Here is a 17,654-nt window from a genome sequence, read left to right on the forward strand (position 1 = left end):
AGTTTTTTGGCCGGGGCTGGGTTTGAACCCACCACCTCTGGCATATGGGGCCAGCGTCCTACTCCTTTGAGTTACAGGCACTGCCCATGTATATTATTTTTTAATCATCTCTAATATTGAAAAGTCAACATATTGGGCGGCGCCTGTGGCTCAAGGAGTAGGGCGCTGGTCCCATATGCCGGAGGTGGCGGGTTCAAACCCAGCCCCGGCCAAAAAAAAAAAAAAAAAAAAGAAAAGTCAACATATTTTTTTCTTTTTCTTCTTTTAGAGAGTCTCACTCTGTTGCCCTGGCTAGAGTGCTATGGTGTCATAGCTCACAACAACCTCAAACTCCTGAGTTTGAGTGATCCTCTTGCCTCAGTCTCCAAAGTAGCTGGGACTACAGGTGCTTGCCACAATACCTGGGTAATTTTTCTTTTCCTACTCCTTTTTTCTTTTTTTTTTCTTTTCTTTTTTTTTTTTTTTTTTGAGACACGGTCTTACTCTGTTGCCCTTGGTAGCATACCCTGGCATCATAGCTCATAGCAATCTCAAACTCTTGGGCTCAAGCAATTCTCTTGCCTCAACCTCCCAAGTAGCTGGGACTATAAGGCACCAGCCACAATGCCTGGCTATTTTTAGAGATGGGGTCTTACTCTGGCTCAGGCTGGTCTTGAACCTGTAAGCTCAGGCAATCCACCTACCTTGGTCTCCCAGAGTGCTAGGATTACAGGCGTGAACCACCACACCTGGCCTTCTTTTATTTTTATTTTATTTATTTATTTAGTTAGTTAGTTATTTTGAGACAGAGTCTAACTATGTCACCCTATGTAGAGTGCTATGGCATCATAGCTCACAGCAACCTCAAGCTCTTGGCCTTAAGTGATTCTCCTGCCTCTGCCTCCCTAGTAGCTGGGACTACAGGCATCCACCACAATGCTCGGCTATTTTTTTGTTGCAGTTGTCATTATTGATTTCAGCTGGCCCAGGCTGGGCTAGAATCCGCCAGCCTCGGTGTATGTGGCTGGCACCCTACCCACTGAGCCATGGGTGCAGCCTATTTTTTATTTTTTATTTTTTTGAGATAGTCTCACTTTGTCACCCTCAGTAGAGTGCCATGGCATCACAGTTCCATAGCAATCTCAAACTCTTGGCCTCAAGCAATCCTTTTGCCTCAGCCTCCCAAGCAGCTGTGACTACAGGCACTTGCCACAACATCTGGCTCTTTTTAGACATGGGATCTCACTCTTGCTCAGGCTTGTCTTGAACTCCTAATCTAGAGTGATCCACCCACCTTGGCCTCCCAGAGTGCTAGGATTATAGGTGTGAGCCACTGCACCAGGCTTTTTCTACTTTTAGTAGAGATGGGGTCTCATAGTCAGGCTGGTCTTGAACTCCTGAGCTCAAGGGATCCTCCTGCCTCATCCTTGCAGAGTGCTTAGATTACAGGCATGAGCCACCCCACTAGCCTACCATTTTTCTTATACATAATTTCCACTCATCAGCTGTGCAAAAGATCACAGGTCTCATTGTCACCCCTGCAATACATATACTGTGATGGAAGCATAACCTGTGTCTCAATTTAGCCATATTAACAATTTTTTGGACACTATGATCAACAGTGTCCATTCTCATCTAAAATGAAGCTTTCTACAAATTTTTTTTTTTTTTTTTTTTGGTTTTTGGCCGGGGCTAGGTTTGAACCCTCCACCTCCGGCATATGGGACCGGCGCCCCACTCCCTGAGCCACAGGCACCGCCCATACAAAAATTTTTTTTAATTAGCTAGGCATGGGCATAAACCTACAGTCCTACCTACTTGTCAGGCTGAGACAGAAGGACCATTTGAGCCCAGGAGTTCAAGGTTGCGTTAAACAATTATCATGTTATTACACTCCAGCCTGGGCAACACCCTATCCCTGGGGGGGGGGGGGGGAGAAAAACAAAAAGAGCGCTTTCAAAATAAGGCCACGTGAGCAAAGTGTCCAAAGTGTGAGACAGAGAGTAGGTGTTTTGAAGCTTTATTCTTTTTATTTATTTTTTTTTTTGGTTTTTGGCCAGGGTAGGTTTGAACCTGCCACCTCCGGCATATGGGACCGGCACCCTACTCCTTGAGCCACAGGTGCCACCCATCATTTTTTTTTTTTTTAATAGATAGGGTCTTGCTACATTGCCTAGAGTGGAGTACAATCACTATTCACAGGCATGATCCCACTACTGATCAGCAAAGAAATTTTTTTTTTTTTTTTGTAGATACAGAGTCTCACTGTACCGCCCTCAGGTAGAGTGCTGTGGCGTCACACGGCTCACAGCAACCTCTAACTCTTGGGCTTACGCGATTCTCTTGCCTCAGCCTCCCAAGCAGCTGGGACTACAGGCGCCCACCACAACGCCCAGCTATTTTTTTGTTGCAGTTTGGCCGGGGCTGGGCCTGAACCTGCCACCCTCGGCATATGGGGCCGGCGCCCTGCTCACTGAGCCACAGGCGCCGCCCCCAGCAAAGAGATTTTGATATGCTCTGTTTCTAACCTGGGGCAGTTCAACCCTCCTTAGACAACCTGGTGGTCCCCCACTTACAAGAGATACCATATTGATGATGAACTTCATGCAGACACTTGATCAGCATAGTACACTACAGCCCAGAATTCTTGGGAAATCCTACTGCTTCAGCCTCCCCAAAGCTGGGACTGTAAGGGCACACCAGCATGCCTGGCAAAAGTGGGTGTTATAAGGAAGTCAATTTTTTTTTTGAGACAGAGGCTCACTCTGTTGTCCTAGGTAGAGTGCTATGCCGTCATAGCTGACAGCAACCTCCAACTGTTGGCCTTAGTCTTTTTTTTTTTTTTTTTTTTTTTGGCCGGGGCTGGGTTTGAACCCGCCACCTCTGGCATATGGGACCGGCGCCCTACTCACTGAGCCACAGGCGCCGCCCTGTTGGCCTTAGTCTTGCTCAGGCTTGTCTCAAACTTCTGAGCTCACGCAATCTACCCAACTTGGCCTCCCATTGTGCTAGGATTACAGGCATGAGCCACCATGCCTGGCCAAGAGGTCCATTATTAATGGAAAGACCCAAAATGTAAGCTGGACCCAGAAGCTTGGATTGAAATCCAGACTACATCACTTTTAGAAATTGCTTAATTTCTCTAGCGTAAAGTGGGTTAGTATATATGTGAAGGGACTGAACAAAAGGCAATGTTATTACAGTAACTCAGAAAAGAGAGGGACTGCCTAAGCTGGAGCACCCGTGCCCAGGGAGGCTTCATGGAGAAATCAGGGTTTGAGCTAGAAGGGCAGATGCCTTTCAGCTCCTCCCCACCCGTCATTGTGGGAATTCACAGATACTTCCCTGATGCTACTGACTGGACCGACCTGGGAAACGCTGGGCTTGCATAACAGAAAAAGGGGAGGGAGGGAAATAAGGAGGGAATGTCCCAAATTCCAATCCCAAGGGCAAGGCCAGGCAGTGGCTCATGCCTATAATCTTAGCACTCTTTTTTTTTTTTTTCCTTCTTTTTTTTTTTTTATTGTTGGGGATTCATCGAGGGTACAATAAGCCAGGTTACACTGATTGCAATTGTTAGGTAAAGTCCCTCTTGCAATCATGTCTTGAATCTTAGCACTCTTGACAGGTTGACGTGGAAGGATCCCTTTAGCTCAGGAGTTCAAGCCTAAGCAAGAGCAGGACCCTATCTCTACTAAAAATAGGAAAATTAGGTGGGGGCGGCACTTGTGGCTCAAAGGGTTAAAGCACCAGCCCCATATGCTGGAGGTGGCGGGTTCAAGCCCCATTCCAGCCAAAACTGCAAAAATAAATAAATAATAAGAAAAATTAGGTGGATATGGTGGCAGGTACCAGTAGTCCCAGCTATACTAGAGGCTGAGATAGGAGGATCGCTGGAGCTCAGGAGTTTGAGGTTACTATGAGCTAAGCTGCTACCATGGCACTCTAGCCTGGGTGAGAGAGTGAGAGTCTATCTGAAAAAAAACAATAAGTGAGGCATGGTGGCTCATGCCTATAATCCTAGCACTTCAGGAAGTGAGGCAGGTGGATTGCTTGAGCTCAGGAGTTCAAGACCAGCCTGAGCAAGACAGAGATCCCATTTCCACTAAAAACAGAAAAAAACAAAAACAACAACAACAACAAAAAAAAAAAAAAACAGCAGAGCACTGTGGTGGATGCCTGTAGTCCGAGTTTCTTGGGAGGCTGAGGCAAAAGGATTGCTTGAGACTGGGAATTTGAGGTTGCTGTGAGCTATGACACCATAGCACTCCACCCAGGGTGACAAAGTGAGACTCTGTCTCAAACAAACAAATCCCCACAAGGGCATTAACCAAAGCATTGAGGGTTGAAGAGGGAGACTGTGGAGATTTTTAATCTCCAGGCTTGGTGATGGCCAGGCTCGGTGCCTCACACCTATAATCTTAGCACTCTGGGAGACCAAGGCAGATGGATTGCTTGAATTCAGGAGTTCAAGACCAGCCTGAGCAAGAGCAAAACCCCATCTCTACTAAAAACAGAAAAAAATGGCCAGGTATCACAGTGGGTACCTGTAGTCCCAGCTACTTGGGAGGCTGAGGCCAAAGTTTGCTTGAGCCCAAGAGTTTAAGGTTGCTGTGAGCTACGATGATGCCTCAGCACTCTACCCAAGATGACAAAATGACACTCTGTCTCAAAAAAAAAAAAAAAAAAGAAAGAAAAATGTAATTATCTCCCATCCAAATACTAACCATGCCTGACCCTGCTTAGCTTCCGAGATTAGACAAGATCAGGTGTGTTTAGGGTGGTATGGCCATAGAAAAATATATAATTATCTATAAAAAGAGCTTAGCACAGGCTTGGCACCCGTAGCTCAGTGAGTAGGGCACCAGCCACATGCACTGAGGCTGGCGGGTTCAAGCCCAGCCTGGGCCTGCTAAACAACAATGACAATTGCAACCAAAAAGTAACCGGGTATTGTGGTGGGCGCCTGTAGTCCCAGCTACTTGGGAGGCTGAGGCAAGAGAATCACTTAAGCTTAAGAGTTTGAGGTTGGGGCGGCGCCTGTGGCTCAGTAAGCAGAGCGCCAGCCCCATATACCGAGGGTGGCGGGTTCAAACCCAGCCCCAGCCAAACTGCAACAAAAAGAAATAGCTGGGCGTTGTGGTGGGCACCTGTAGTCCCAGCTACTCGGGAGGCTGAGGCAGAAGAATCGCCTAAGCCCAGGAGTTGGAGGTTGCTGTGAGCTGTGTGACGCCACGACACTCTACCGAGGGCAATAAAGTGAAACTCTGTCTCTACAAAAAAAAAAAAAAAAAAGAGTTTGAGGTTGCTGTGAGCTGTGACACCATGGCACTCAACCTAGGGGACATAGTGAGACTCTATCTAAAAAAAAAAAGCTTAGCACAGTATTTAGTGTCCGTAAGCACTCAATAAACATTGTGTGTGATGGCAGAAGAAGCAGAGCCTCTGGGATGTAACAGATCTGGGTTGGCATCCACTTGTCCTGAGTTCACTAGTCTTTCTGTTAGTAGAGAAGGTGGGACTTGAAGCCGTACTTAAAATCTGAACCATGATATCATATACAATATGTCAAAAGGATGGAAAGCTTACTACTTACAATTCATGTTAGTGAAAACACATACAAGAGTGCAGGCCACTGGCACAGATCAATGTCTTTCCCTACCCTTTCCCTTCTTCTTCTTTTTTTTTTTAGAGACAGTCTCATTTTGTCACCCTCAGTAGAGCTCTATGACATCACAGCGCACAGCAACTTTGGGCTTAGGCGATTCTCTTGCCTCAGCCTCCCAAGTAACTGGGACTACAGGCTCCCGCCACAACACCCAGCTATTTTTTTGTTGCAGTTTGGCCGGGGACAGGTTCGAACCCACCACCCTCAGTATATGGGGCCAGCACCCTGCCCACTGAGCCACAGGCGCTGCCCACTTCCCTTTCTCACCTTCTCTACCATGACCAGATCTCTTCTTTGACTTTTCTATTCTCTCTGCTCCCCTGCCCCCAACAGGTACCGACACATATCTGCTGGTGGGAGGTTTGAACCCCAGGGCCTCCAGCTCTTGCCCAACCCACTTCCCAATAAGTTGGCCAGAAGCTGGCCCTGCCCAAACCCTTTGCCTCATTATCAGGAAAAAGTGCTAAGGCTGGCCTTACTGCCTAGTGCACCCCTGAGTCAGGACCTCATAAGGGATTACCAAACCCTGATAGAAGACCGAGTTGTCTTGCCCCTCTACCATCCCTCCAAGGCACAGCCTACCAAAACCTTGGCAAAGAAGAGGAAGAGAAGACCTGGACACATCTAGAAGAGCCTCCAGATGGGTGGGAACCATGGTGGACAGCCAGACTCCCAAACTCCAGCATTCTCTCTCAAGCAGGGTTCCTTCAGCAGGAAGCCCTCAGTGGGCAAAGAACTCTGCTTCTGAAGAACATTCTCTCCATCATCATCCCAACCTCAAGTCACCTCTGTACCCCAGACTCTTGGAGACTCTACTGAAATTCTAAACTGTTATGTCTTCCTTGGAGGACTCTCATTGTGGGTGGGAGGCCAGACCCTGGGAGGGTGGAGGGCAGAACATAGAGAATAGAGGTTCTAGTTCCTAAGGGGAGGAGGAGGTAAAGAGAGGAAGAAGATGAGTGTGTGTGGTGGGGGGAGATGTGCTGTGAGAAATGTGGCTTTACTGGGAGGCTGAGGCAAGAGAATCACTTCAGCCCAAGAGTTTGAGGTTGCTGTGAGCTGTGATGCCACAGCACTCTACTGAGGGCGACATAGTAAGACTCTGTCTCAAAAAAAAAAAAAAAAGAAATGTAGCTAGTAAGACGCTATGTTCACTCTCATAACCCATCTAGAATGAGGCTGGGATCGGTCAGTGTGCAGAAAGCCTGTTAGGCAAAAATAAGCTCCATCTCTAACCTTCCTGAACCATTTGACCTCTGGACAAAGGCCAGATATAGCTCTGCTTGGTTGCGGGTCCTCAGACAGGGTTTGGGGGAGAAGACGTTGGGTCAGGCTGGTGCTGGAGGATGGGAGAGTCAGGCCAACAAAGGCTAACCCCCTTACCCTCATCAGAAGAGCAGGAGTAGAACAGCGCAGAGACTCAAGGTAAAAGTCAGAGTCCCAGGCTTGGCACCCGTAGCACAGTGGTTATGGCACCAGCCACATACACTAAGGCAGGTGGGTTGGAACCTGGCCTGGGCCAGCTAAACAACTATAACAACTGCAACAAAAAAATAGCCAGGCATTGTGGCAGGCACCTATAGTCCCAGCTACTTGGAAGGCTGAGGCAAGAGAATCACTTAAGCCCAAGAGTTGGAGGTTGCTGTGAGCTGTGATGCCACAGCGCTCTACTGAGGGCAATATAGTAAGACTCTATCTCAAAAAAAAAAAAAAAAAAGTCAGAGTCTCAGGCATTACCTGAGGGCCCTTGAGCATTACCTTGGCTTCGTGGCCTATTGTGCAGAGTCAAGCGCCATAGTCAAGAGGGCTGGGATGGAGATGGGGGTAGACAGGAGAAGTTGTGTGGTGGGGGCTCTGCTTGCCCCATCACGATCCCACATTGGTGGTCTGCCCCAGCTGGGCTTCCTTTGGCTTCCTGCCCCCTTTTTTAATCTCCACTTTTCTCAAGCCTCACAGGTACCTATGAACCAAGACCCCATGGGTTTTGGTATTGGTTTAACTAGCTAGCTATGTGTCCTTTGAGAAGGTCACTATTCTCCTCTCACCTTCAGGTTCCTCATCCATACAACAGAAGCCACTCGCCTGGTCACTAGTTATAATAGATGGACTAAATAAGTGCAAAGCTGGGCACAGTAGCTCACACCTATAATTCTGGCACTCTGGGAGGCCAGGGCAGGTGGATGGCTTAATCTTAGGAGCTTGAGATCAGCCTGAGAAAGAACAAGAGCCCATCTTTACTAAAATAGAAAAACGAACTGGATGCTGTGACAGGCATCTATAGTCCCAGCTACTCAGGAGGCTGAGGCAAGAGGATCACTTGAGCCCAAGAGTTTGAAGTTGCTGTGAGCTATGATGTTACGGCACTCTACCCAGGGCAATAGAGTGAGATTCTGTCTCCAAAAAAAAAAAAGGGCAGTAACTCCAATGTGTCTGGCACATTGTAAGCCCCCCATTAATGACGCTATCATTGTTCATGGAATAAAAACAATGAATGGGGGCGGCGCCTGTGACTCGGTCGGTAGGGCGCCGGCCCCATGTACCGAGGGTGGCGGGTTCAAACCCGGCCCCGGCCAAACTGCAACCAAAAAAATAGCTGGGCGTTGTGGTGGGCGCCTGTAGTCCCAGCTACTTGGGAGGCTGAGGCAAGAGAATCGCTTAAGCCCAGGAGTTGGAGATTGCTGTGAGCTGCGTGAGGCCACGGCACTCTACCAAGGGCCATGAAGTGAGACTCTGTCTCTACAAAAAAAAAAAAACAAAAACAATGAATAGATGAAATATTATTTGGCCATTGAAAGGAATCAAGTGCTAACAGATGCTTAATGTGGATGAAACTTCAAAACATGCTGAGTGCAATGGTAAGTGCATAAGTATATACCAATTTATATACTTATGAATGGTTTAAATGGTAAATTTCATGATATGTATATATTTACCACGAAAAAATTTTTTAAAAGAATGAAGTATACTTGCTATGGCATGTATAAACCTTGAAAACATTATGCTGAGTACAAGAGGCCAGACACAAAAGGCCACACACTGTAGGACTGCATTTATCTGAAATAGCTAGAAGAGGCAAGCCTACAGAGCCAGAAGGTGAACTGGTGGTTACCAGGAGCTGGAGGAGGGAGGAATTAAAAATATTTTGGAACTAGGCTCAGTGCCCATAGCTCAGTGGTTAGGGCGCCAGACACATCCACCAGGGCTGGTGAGTTTGAACCTGACCAGGGCCTGCTAAACAAAGACCAGGGTGGCGCCTGTGGCTCAGAACCAGCCCCATATACCGAGGGTGGCGGGTTCAAGCCCGGCCCCGGTCAAAATGTAACCAAAAAATAGCTGGGCGTTGTGGCGGGCGCCTGTAGTCCCAGCTACTCGGGAGGCTGAGGCAAGAGAATCGCTTAAGCCCCAGGAGTTGGAGGTTGCTGTGAGCTGTGTGAGGCCACGGCCCTCTGCCGAGGGCCATAAAGTGAAACTCTGTCTCTACAAAAAAAAAAAAAAACTACAACAACAAAGACCACAACAACAAAAAGTAGCTGGGCATTGTGGCAGGTGCCTATAGTCCCAGCTACTTGGGAGGCTGAGGCAAGAGAATCGCTTAAGCCCAAGAGTTTGAGGTTGCTGTGAACTGTGACGCCACAGCACTCTACCAAGAGTAATACAGTAAAACTCTGTCTCAAAAAATATAAATATATATATAAAAACTAAATGCCACTGAATTATACACTTTAAAATGATAAATTTAGGAGCAGGAACAGTGTTATGAGTTGGGAGGAACACTTGAGCTCAAGAACCAGGAACCAGCCTGGGCAACATAGTGACACCTCCACCCCCGAAAAAGGTAAATTTTATGTGAATTTCATCTAAATTTTAAAAAATTCATTAAATTCATATTCTCAGGCCAAGCTCAGTGGCTCGCACCTGTAATCCTAGCACTCTGGGAGTCCAAGGTAGAGAGATCGCCTGAGCTGAGGAGTTTGAGACCAGCCTGAATAACAGAGAGACTCTTGTCTCTACTAAAATAGCCAGGCCTTGTGGCTGGCACCTGTAATCCCAGCTAGTGGGGAACCTGAGTCATGAGGACTATGCAAGCCTAAGAGTTTGAGGTTTCTGTGAGCTTTGACCATGCCACAGCATTCAATCTGAGCAAGACAGAGTGAGACTCTGTCTTAAAAAATAATAATTATTGGGCGGCGCCTGTGGCTCAGTGAGTAGGGCGCCGGCCCCATATACCGAGGGTGGCGGGTTCAAACCCAGCCCCGGCCAAACTGCAACCAAAAATAGCCGGGCGTTGTGGCGGGCGCCTGTAGTCCCAGCTGCTTGGGAGGCTGAGGCAAGAGAATCGCGTAAGCCCAAGAGTTGGAGGTTGCTGTGAGCCGTGTCACGCCACGGCACTCTACCTAGGGCGGTACAGTGAGACTCTGTCTCTACAAAAAAAAAAAAATAATAATAATAATTATTATTTTATATATATATACATTTTTTTTTTGTAGAGACAGAGTCTCACTTTACCGCCTTTGGTAGAGTGCCATGATGTCACAGGACTCACAGCAACCTCTAGCTCTTGGGCTTAAGCGATTCTCTTGCCTAGAGAGACAACAGCCCGGCTGTTTTTTGGTTGCAGTTCAGCCGGGGCTGGGTTTGAACCCGCCACCCTCGGTATATGGGGCCCGTGCCCTACTCACTGAGCCACAGGTGCCACCTATTATTATATTTTTGTAATACCTAGGAATAGGAGAACTTGTGGGCAGAGTTTCTCACTTTCCTTCTTCTTTTTTTTTTTTGAGACATAGTCTCACTTTGTCACCCTCAGTAGAGTGCTGTAGTGTCACGGCTCACAGCAACCTCCAGCTCTTGGGCTTAGGCGATTCTCTTGCCTCAGCCTCCCGAGTAGCTGGGACTATAGGCACCCACTACAATGCCCGGCTACTTTTGTTGTTGTTGTTGCAGTTTGGCTGGGGCTGGTTCAAACCCACCACCCTTGGTATACGGGGCTGGTGCCCTACTCACTGAGCCACAGGTGTCGCCCACACTTTTCTTCTAATTCCAAATCCACAGTTGTATTATGCAGTCCCTCTTCTTGCTACCTCTCCCCTGGTGTGTGTGTGTGGTGGGCAGGGGTCAAGGAGGTGTTGGGGTACCCCAGAGGAATACTAGGGTTCTGGGAATGTACCCATTCTCCCTACTCTGGATTAGGAATGATGGTGGAAAGGAGGGGTTCCCTTTATGGGACCTAAAAATGTTGGAACTGGTCAGACTACTAGAAAATAAATCTATCCAGGCTGGGCGCAGTGGCTCAAACTATAATCCCACCACTTGGGAGGTCGAGGCAGGTGAATAGCCTAAGCTCACGAGTTTGAGACAGAAATAGTCTTGCTCGGGTGGTCTCGACCTTCTGACATCAAGCAATCCATCTTGTCCTTCTAGAGTGGTAGGATTATAGGAGTGAGCCAGTACACCAGGTTGCAATCAGAATTTTTTTTTTTTTTTAAAGAAGCTAACAACAGATCCGGTAGGGGGTGGGGGTTGAAAGTCTCACTCTGTCACCCTGGGTAGAGTGCCATGGCAACATAGTTCACAGCAACCTCAAACTCCTGGGCTCAAGTGATCCTCTTGCCTCAGCCTCCCGAGTAGCTGAGATTGCAGGTGCCCACCACAATGACCAGTTAGCTTTTCTATTTTTATAGAGACAGGGTCTTACTCTTGCTCGGGCTGGTCTCTGAACTCCTAAGCTCAGGCGATCCACCCACCTTGGCCTCCCAGAATGCTAGGATTGTAACTGCTCCTGGCCCCAACCAGGATTCTTTTTTTTGTAGAGACAGAGTCTCACTTTATGGCCCTCGGTAGAGTGCCATGGCATCACACAGCTCACAGCAACCTCCAACTCCTGGGCTTAAGCGATTCTCTTGCCTCAGCCTCCCAAGTAGCTGGGACTACAGGCGCCCGCCACAACGCCCAGCTATTATTTTTGGTTTGCAGTTCAGCTGGGGCCGGGCCTGAACGCACCACCCTCGGTATATGGGGCCGGTGCCCCACTGACTGAGCCACAGGCGCTGCCCCTTTTTTTTTTTTTTTTTGCAGTTTTGGCCAGGGCTGGGCTTGAACCCATCACCCCTGGCATATGGGGCCAGGCCCTACTCCTTGAGCCATAGGTGCTGCCCCCCCCCGGCCCCCCAACCTGAATTCTTAATCAAGCTTCTGAGTTCAATATCCCATGCTTAGACAAACTGCTTGACTTTTCGGTGCTTTGGCTTTGCCATCCATAAAATAAGAGAATCATGCTAATGTCACAAATACAAATTGTTGTCCTAGCCTGGCACTGTTTGGCAGATCTACCTTTTGGTGGTGGGAGTTGGGGGTGGGGGGGCGGTTCTCTTTCAGTAATAAATTTCAAAACTGGCACAGGTTCCTGGGACCCTTGCTGGACAGGAGAATTCTGGAAAACAATTTCATTCCTGTCTTCAGCAGATCTGACAGACTCAGAGAAGAAAGCCTGAAATAGAACTGGCTGCCCTTAACCTTCTGTGGGCTCAAGGGAACTGTTTGTCTAGCTCTGAATAACCCATTCTATCAAGAATATTCTGGGAATTTCCTTATGTGGCAGGGCATTTGACTGGGTGATTTCACCGAGCTAGATGAGCCCTCTTCCCCATCCCTACCAGCAGAGGTAAGAATTGGCACTCTTCAGCTATAAGAAACGAACACTGAAAAGAAAAGATGTAAAAATATTTAAAGGCATTAAAGGCTCTCACAAGGAAAGTGGGATACAGTTAATCTCTACCTCTACAGAAACCTGAACAAGAGTGCAGGGGCTTGAATATAGCTGCAGGGATTTAGATTAGCTACAAGGAAGAACTTCTAGATAGAGTTGAGAGATGCTAGAGTAGATTATATCAGGTTAGAGGAAAGGAGCTGTGATATCTATTTAGACAAGGGTTTTCCAATAGCAATAGCTATAATGGAGCTATATATGTAATTTAAATTTATTTTAGTTGACACACTAAAACAGTAAAAAGAAACAGGTGAATAAATAAATGCTGGGCAAATATTTAAAGTATACAAAAATAAACAAGATGGCTGTAAATAAAAAGAAACAAGTGAGATTAATTTTTATCATGTATTTTTAAAATTTACTTTTGTTTTGTTTTTTTTTTTTTTCCCAAGATCCAACTACGAGCTTTTTAACTGCAGCAACTTTAATATACGCTATTGGAGCTGGAATTACCGCGGCTGCTTACTTTTGTTTTTATTTTTGTAGAAATAGGGTCTTGCTCTGTTGCCTAGGCTGGAGAGCTGTGGCACAATCGTGGTTCACTATAACCCCAAACTCTTAGCCTCAAGTGATCCGTCCCACCTTAGCCTGACAAATCTCTGGGATTATAGACGTGAGCCACAGTGCCCAGTTCTGTCTGCTGCACACTGCTCTTATTTTTATAATGTATTTACTTAACCTGATAGATTCAAAATATTATCGACCCAATAATATTGATAGATTCAATATAGTATCAATATGCCCAGGGGCTGTGGCTCACGCCTGTAATCCTAGCACTTTGGGAGGCTGAGGCAGATGGATTACTTGAGCTCACAAGTTCGAGACCAGCCTGAGCAAGAGCAAGACCCGGCTCTACTAAAAATTGAAAAACTAGCCAGGCATTGTGGTGAGCACCTGTAGTCCAAGCTACTAGGGGGCTGAGGCAAGATGATTGCTTGAACCCATCAGGTTGAGGCTGCTGTGAGCAATGACACCACAGCACTCTACCCTGAGTGACATAGACTTTCTTTAAAAAAAAAAAAATATATCAGCTGGGTGCAGTGGTTCATGCCTGTAATCAGAACATTCTGGGAAGTCGAAGTGAGTGGATCACCAGAGCTCAGGTGTTCAAGACCAGCCTGAGCAAGATTGAGACCCGTCTCTAAAAATAGTTGGGCATGGTGAGCGAGCACCTGTAGTCCCAGCTACTTGGGGAGGCTGAGGCAAGAGAATTGCTTTAGCCCAAGAGTTTGAGGTTGCTGTGAGCTGTAACACCATGGCACTTAAATAAATAGAAAAAGAAAATAATGTGATCAATCTGAAAATAGTAAGATGTTTCACAATGTTTTCCGTGCTGTTTTCAAAATCCACATACTTACTGTACACCTCAATTCAGACTAGCTGCATCTCAAGTGCTCAGTAATGAAATGTGCCTAGTGGCTACTTTATCTGATAGCACAAGTCTAGAATCACTAATAATTGTCAGATATCCCATGGCAAACACAAGGTATAATTTGGCTTTATCTAAAGGCAGAACATTTTTTAGATGGCCTTCAAATCTGAAGGCCTGCAATGCTATAGGGCCACGGAAACCTTAACTTTTGAGCTCTTCTTGGCCTTCATCATCACTAGAAACCCAGACCCATAGCCCTCTGGTGAGTCTCGGAATGCACTCAGCAGTGTTCCATGTTCTCTGTAGAGGAAATCCTCTGTTCTGTAGAGGAAATCCAAACTCTTTGCAGGTCTGTCAAACTCAGTAGTAAGAGTGCTCCACCAAGGAGAGTGAGGAAAAATGTTCCATCCTGGCGTAGACAAATTAGCTCTGTTCTTTTTTTTTTTTTTTTTTTTTGGTTTTTGGCCGGGGCTGGGTTTGAACCCGCCACCTCCGGCATATGGGACTGGCGCCCTACTCCTTGAGCCACAGGCACCACCCAGCTCTGTTCTTTCCATAGCAAGAGACAATGCTTTGACCCAGCCAATCTTGCTGGCATGAGTGACCAGGCATAGGAGCTAGGCCAGACAGAGAAGATGGAGAAGGGCCAATCTATCTGCATGTCTAGGTTGGGATGTACAGATGTAAGTGCTGGCCCAGTCTAACTTATCTCACTGGCACGCTTCCCTCTGTCTGGGAGTGTGCCTCACCCTCTCCATAATGATTTCTATGTCAATGTCATCTCTAAAAGATCCACTACTCTGGCCCATCTCCGTCACTCCTTCCCTTTTACTTTTTTGTTTGGAGACAGGGTCTCACTCCAGGCTAGAGTGCAATGGCATCATGATAGCTCACAGCAACCTCAAACTCCTGGGCTCGAGTGATCCTCCTGCCTCAGCCTCTCCAGTAGCTGGGACCACTGTGCCCGGCTAATTATTCTATTTTTTGTAGACATGGGTTCTTGCTCTTACGTTAGTCTTGAACTCCTGACCTCAAGTGATCCTCTTGCTTCAGCCTCCTAAGTGCTGGGACTATAGGCATGAGCCATCACACACAGTCCTACCTTCATCACTCTCTGTCCTCTTTCTCTGCTTTATTTTTCTTCAGGACTTACCATCATCTGACATTATTAATTTAGTTTATTGTCTGCCTTCCCCATTAGACTGTGAACTCCCTGAGGGCAGGGATGTCATCTGGCTCACCGCTGCATATCCAGGGCCTAACTCAGTATCTAGCACATTGTATGTGCTCAATTTTTCTCCCTTAGGCTGGGGAGTAGTGGCACAACCACAGCTAACTGTAATTTCAAAATCCTGAGCTCAAGCAATGCTCTCCCCTTGGCCTTCTGTGTAGCTGGGACTATAGGTGTGTGCCACCATGCCTGGCTCAATAAATAATATTTTTCTGAATGAAAGAAAACTTCATTCAGAGGAGAACCAATGATGAGTAAGTTAATCTTCCTGAATAGTGTTCCTAGAAGTTTCTTCCTCCTATGTCTCATCACTGGAAATCAATGTCTGGTGTAATTATTCTTTGTTAACAAATTGGGTTTTTGAATTCTATAAATGTTAGGTCAAAAAAATGATGAAGGGAAGGAACTCAGCTAAGTTATGGCAAAGGCACAGACAGCTCCACTGAGGATACAAACTGGTCTCAGAACAGTCCTGGTATTCTCCACATCATTTCAAAGGGATCAATTCAGCTCCTAAGAAAGAAGATCTCAGAGATCTATATTGCCAGAACATTCTCATTCTCCCTGCAATTTGGGGAAGTACAGAGACCACGCTTTATGGTGGTAAATATGTAAAATACTACATAATATTTACATGTAAATATGTAAAACATGTAAATATGTAAAACGTAAAATACTACATATTTACAAAGGAAGAAATGAAAGAACACAAAAAGGCAAAAGTGATTCGCCTTATCTGAGTCTCATCCCAAGATAAGTAATGAGACAGTATTAGTTTGGGTCATGGAACAAAGGGGCACCAACTCTACTCCTATCCCACAGCCAAGTTCCAGAGAATGGAATTTTCTGGGCCTATGTGGTTCCCAGGCAGTAACAAAGGCCTTATCCTAGAAAAGGGAAGCTGATGTTCCCAACCTTGCCTCATGCAAGCCCTAAACCCCAAAGTCTCCATTCGATGCCATGGGCATATTTACTCTTCCCTGGTGTGCAGTGTGTGGACCTAAGCACACCTAAGGGTCCTGAGACAGCTTGTCTCCCCAAGGCAACTTTGCAAAGTGCCTAGAGCTGTCTTACTCTTGTTAATTGATAACTCAGCATTACTTCTTCCAAGGATGAATTAATAAAGGACTCTTAAAGCTGTTGGAGAATGTTGAAATTTGAGAAGTTAATTGCTAAGATATAAAGTAAGTTGGAGGATAGACTTTTCAGCACTGGGGCCTGCCTAGCATCACACTGTGTGTGTCATTCTCTGATGGATGTGTCAATGCACACAGGTAATCCTGTCAAAACACCTACAGGAACCCAGCACATGTCAGCGGAGGGTTTTTGACCTCTATCCCAGGTAAACATATGGATGTCAAGAGATGGGAGGGAGGTGGAAAATTCCACAAAACCTAAGTCCAAATGAAGCCTGGATCTGGGTGGGACAAATCTTTTTTTAGGGGGGGACGTACATTGAAAAATGGAATGAGTTTGGTTTGATTTCTTTCTATGTTTATCATTTCTATCAGTATTCTCCTTTTTGGGATATCAGAAATTGAACAGAACTTGGGAGACAGAAAGCAAGAGTTTGATTTCTGGCTCTGCCATACAATAACGGAATCTTGGGGAAGTATCCTAAGACTTAATGGAGTGGTTTCCTGGGACTGCCATTACAAAGTATGTACCACAAACTCAGGTGGCTAGAACAATAGAAATTTATTGTCTCACAGTTCTAGAAGCTGAAAGTCCAAGGACAAGGTGTTGGCAGGATGGGTTCCTTCTAAGGGCTCTGAGGAGAGATCTGTCATGCCTTTCTCCTAGTTGCTGGTGATCTGTTGATAATTGTAGGGGTAACTTGGCTTGTAGACATATCTCCCCAATCTCAGCCTTCATTTTCACATGGTGGCCTCCCTGTGTGCATTTCTCCTTTTAATAAGGACACAGTCATAATGGATTAGGGGTCATCCTAATGACCTTATCTTAACTTGATTATATCTGTAAATATCCTATCTCCAAATAAGGTCGTATTCTCAGGCACTAGAGGTTAGGACTACAACATAAGAATGGGGAGGCTCAGTTCAACCCATAACACCTTCCTACCTATAAATGGGAATCATAATAGGAAACTCATACAATTGTAGTGGTTGTGAAAGTGTCTCAAAGAGCCTTGGCTCACAGAAGCTCAGTGGGCACTTGAGTTTGTCTGATGAGGATGTGGAGCTGTCTGGATCAGACTGCTAGGGAGCAGCTTAGGTGGGGTACTCGATCCTGTGACTGTCTAACACATACAAACAGGTACTTGGTTAATGCATTGTTATGATGGTAAAGATGAAAGGCTAGAGAGAAAAGTCTGATGGAAAGTCCCAGATGAGCTGGGACTATAAAAAATCTGATAGCAAGTGCTGATGAGGATGTGGAGCCCAAGGAGTCCCTTACACTGCTGTCTGGAGCATACATTGATACAAATACTTTGGAGGGCAATTTGTCAATATAGCAAAAGGCAAAGATATATATCTGATGTCCCAGCAATTCTGCTCTTAGGTATATACTTTAGAGAGAAGCTTACACAGGTGGCTCAGGAGAAATGTGCAAAAATACTTATATAAGCATTTTGTAAGAGCAAAAACTGAAAAATAATCTAAATTTCCTAAGTGCG

At 46.2% G+C, this 17,654-nt stretch overlaps 1 non-coding gene across 1 annotated transcript; it reads right to left on the minus strand.

Moving 5' to 3' along the window:
* Positions 1-1,491: 1,491 nt before the first annotated feature.
* On the minus strand, positions 1,492-1,627 carry LOC128562992 (small nucleolar RNA SNORA1). Its single transcript, XR_008373670.1, has one exon. It is a non-coding gene; the product is annotated as a small nucleolar RNA SNORA1 (small nucleolar RNA).
* Between the last annotated feature and the right edge of the window lie 16,027 nt (positions 1,628-17,654).

Source organism: Nycticebus coucang, chromosome 12 (assembly GCF_027406575.1).
Source record: "Nycticebus coucang isolate mNycCou1 chromosome 12, mNycCou1.pri, whole genome shotgun sequence".
NCBI lineage: Eukaryota > Metazoa > Chordata > Mammalia > Primates > Lorisidae > Nycticebus > Nycticebus coucang.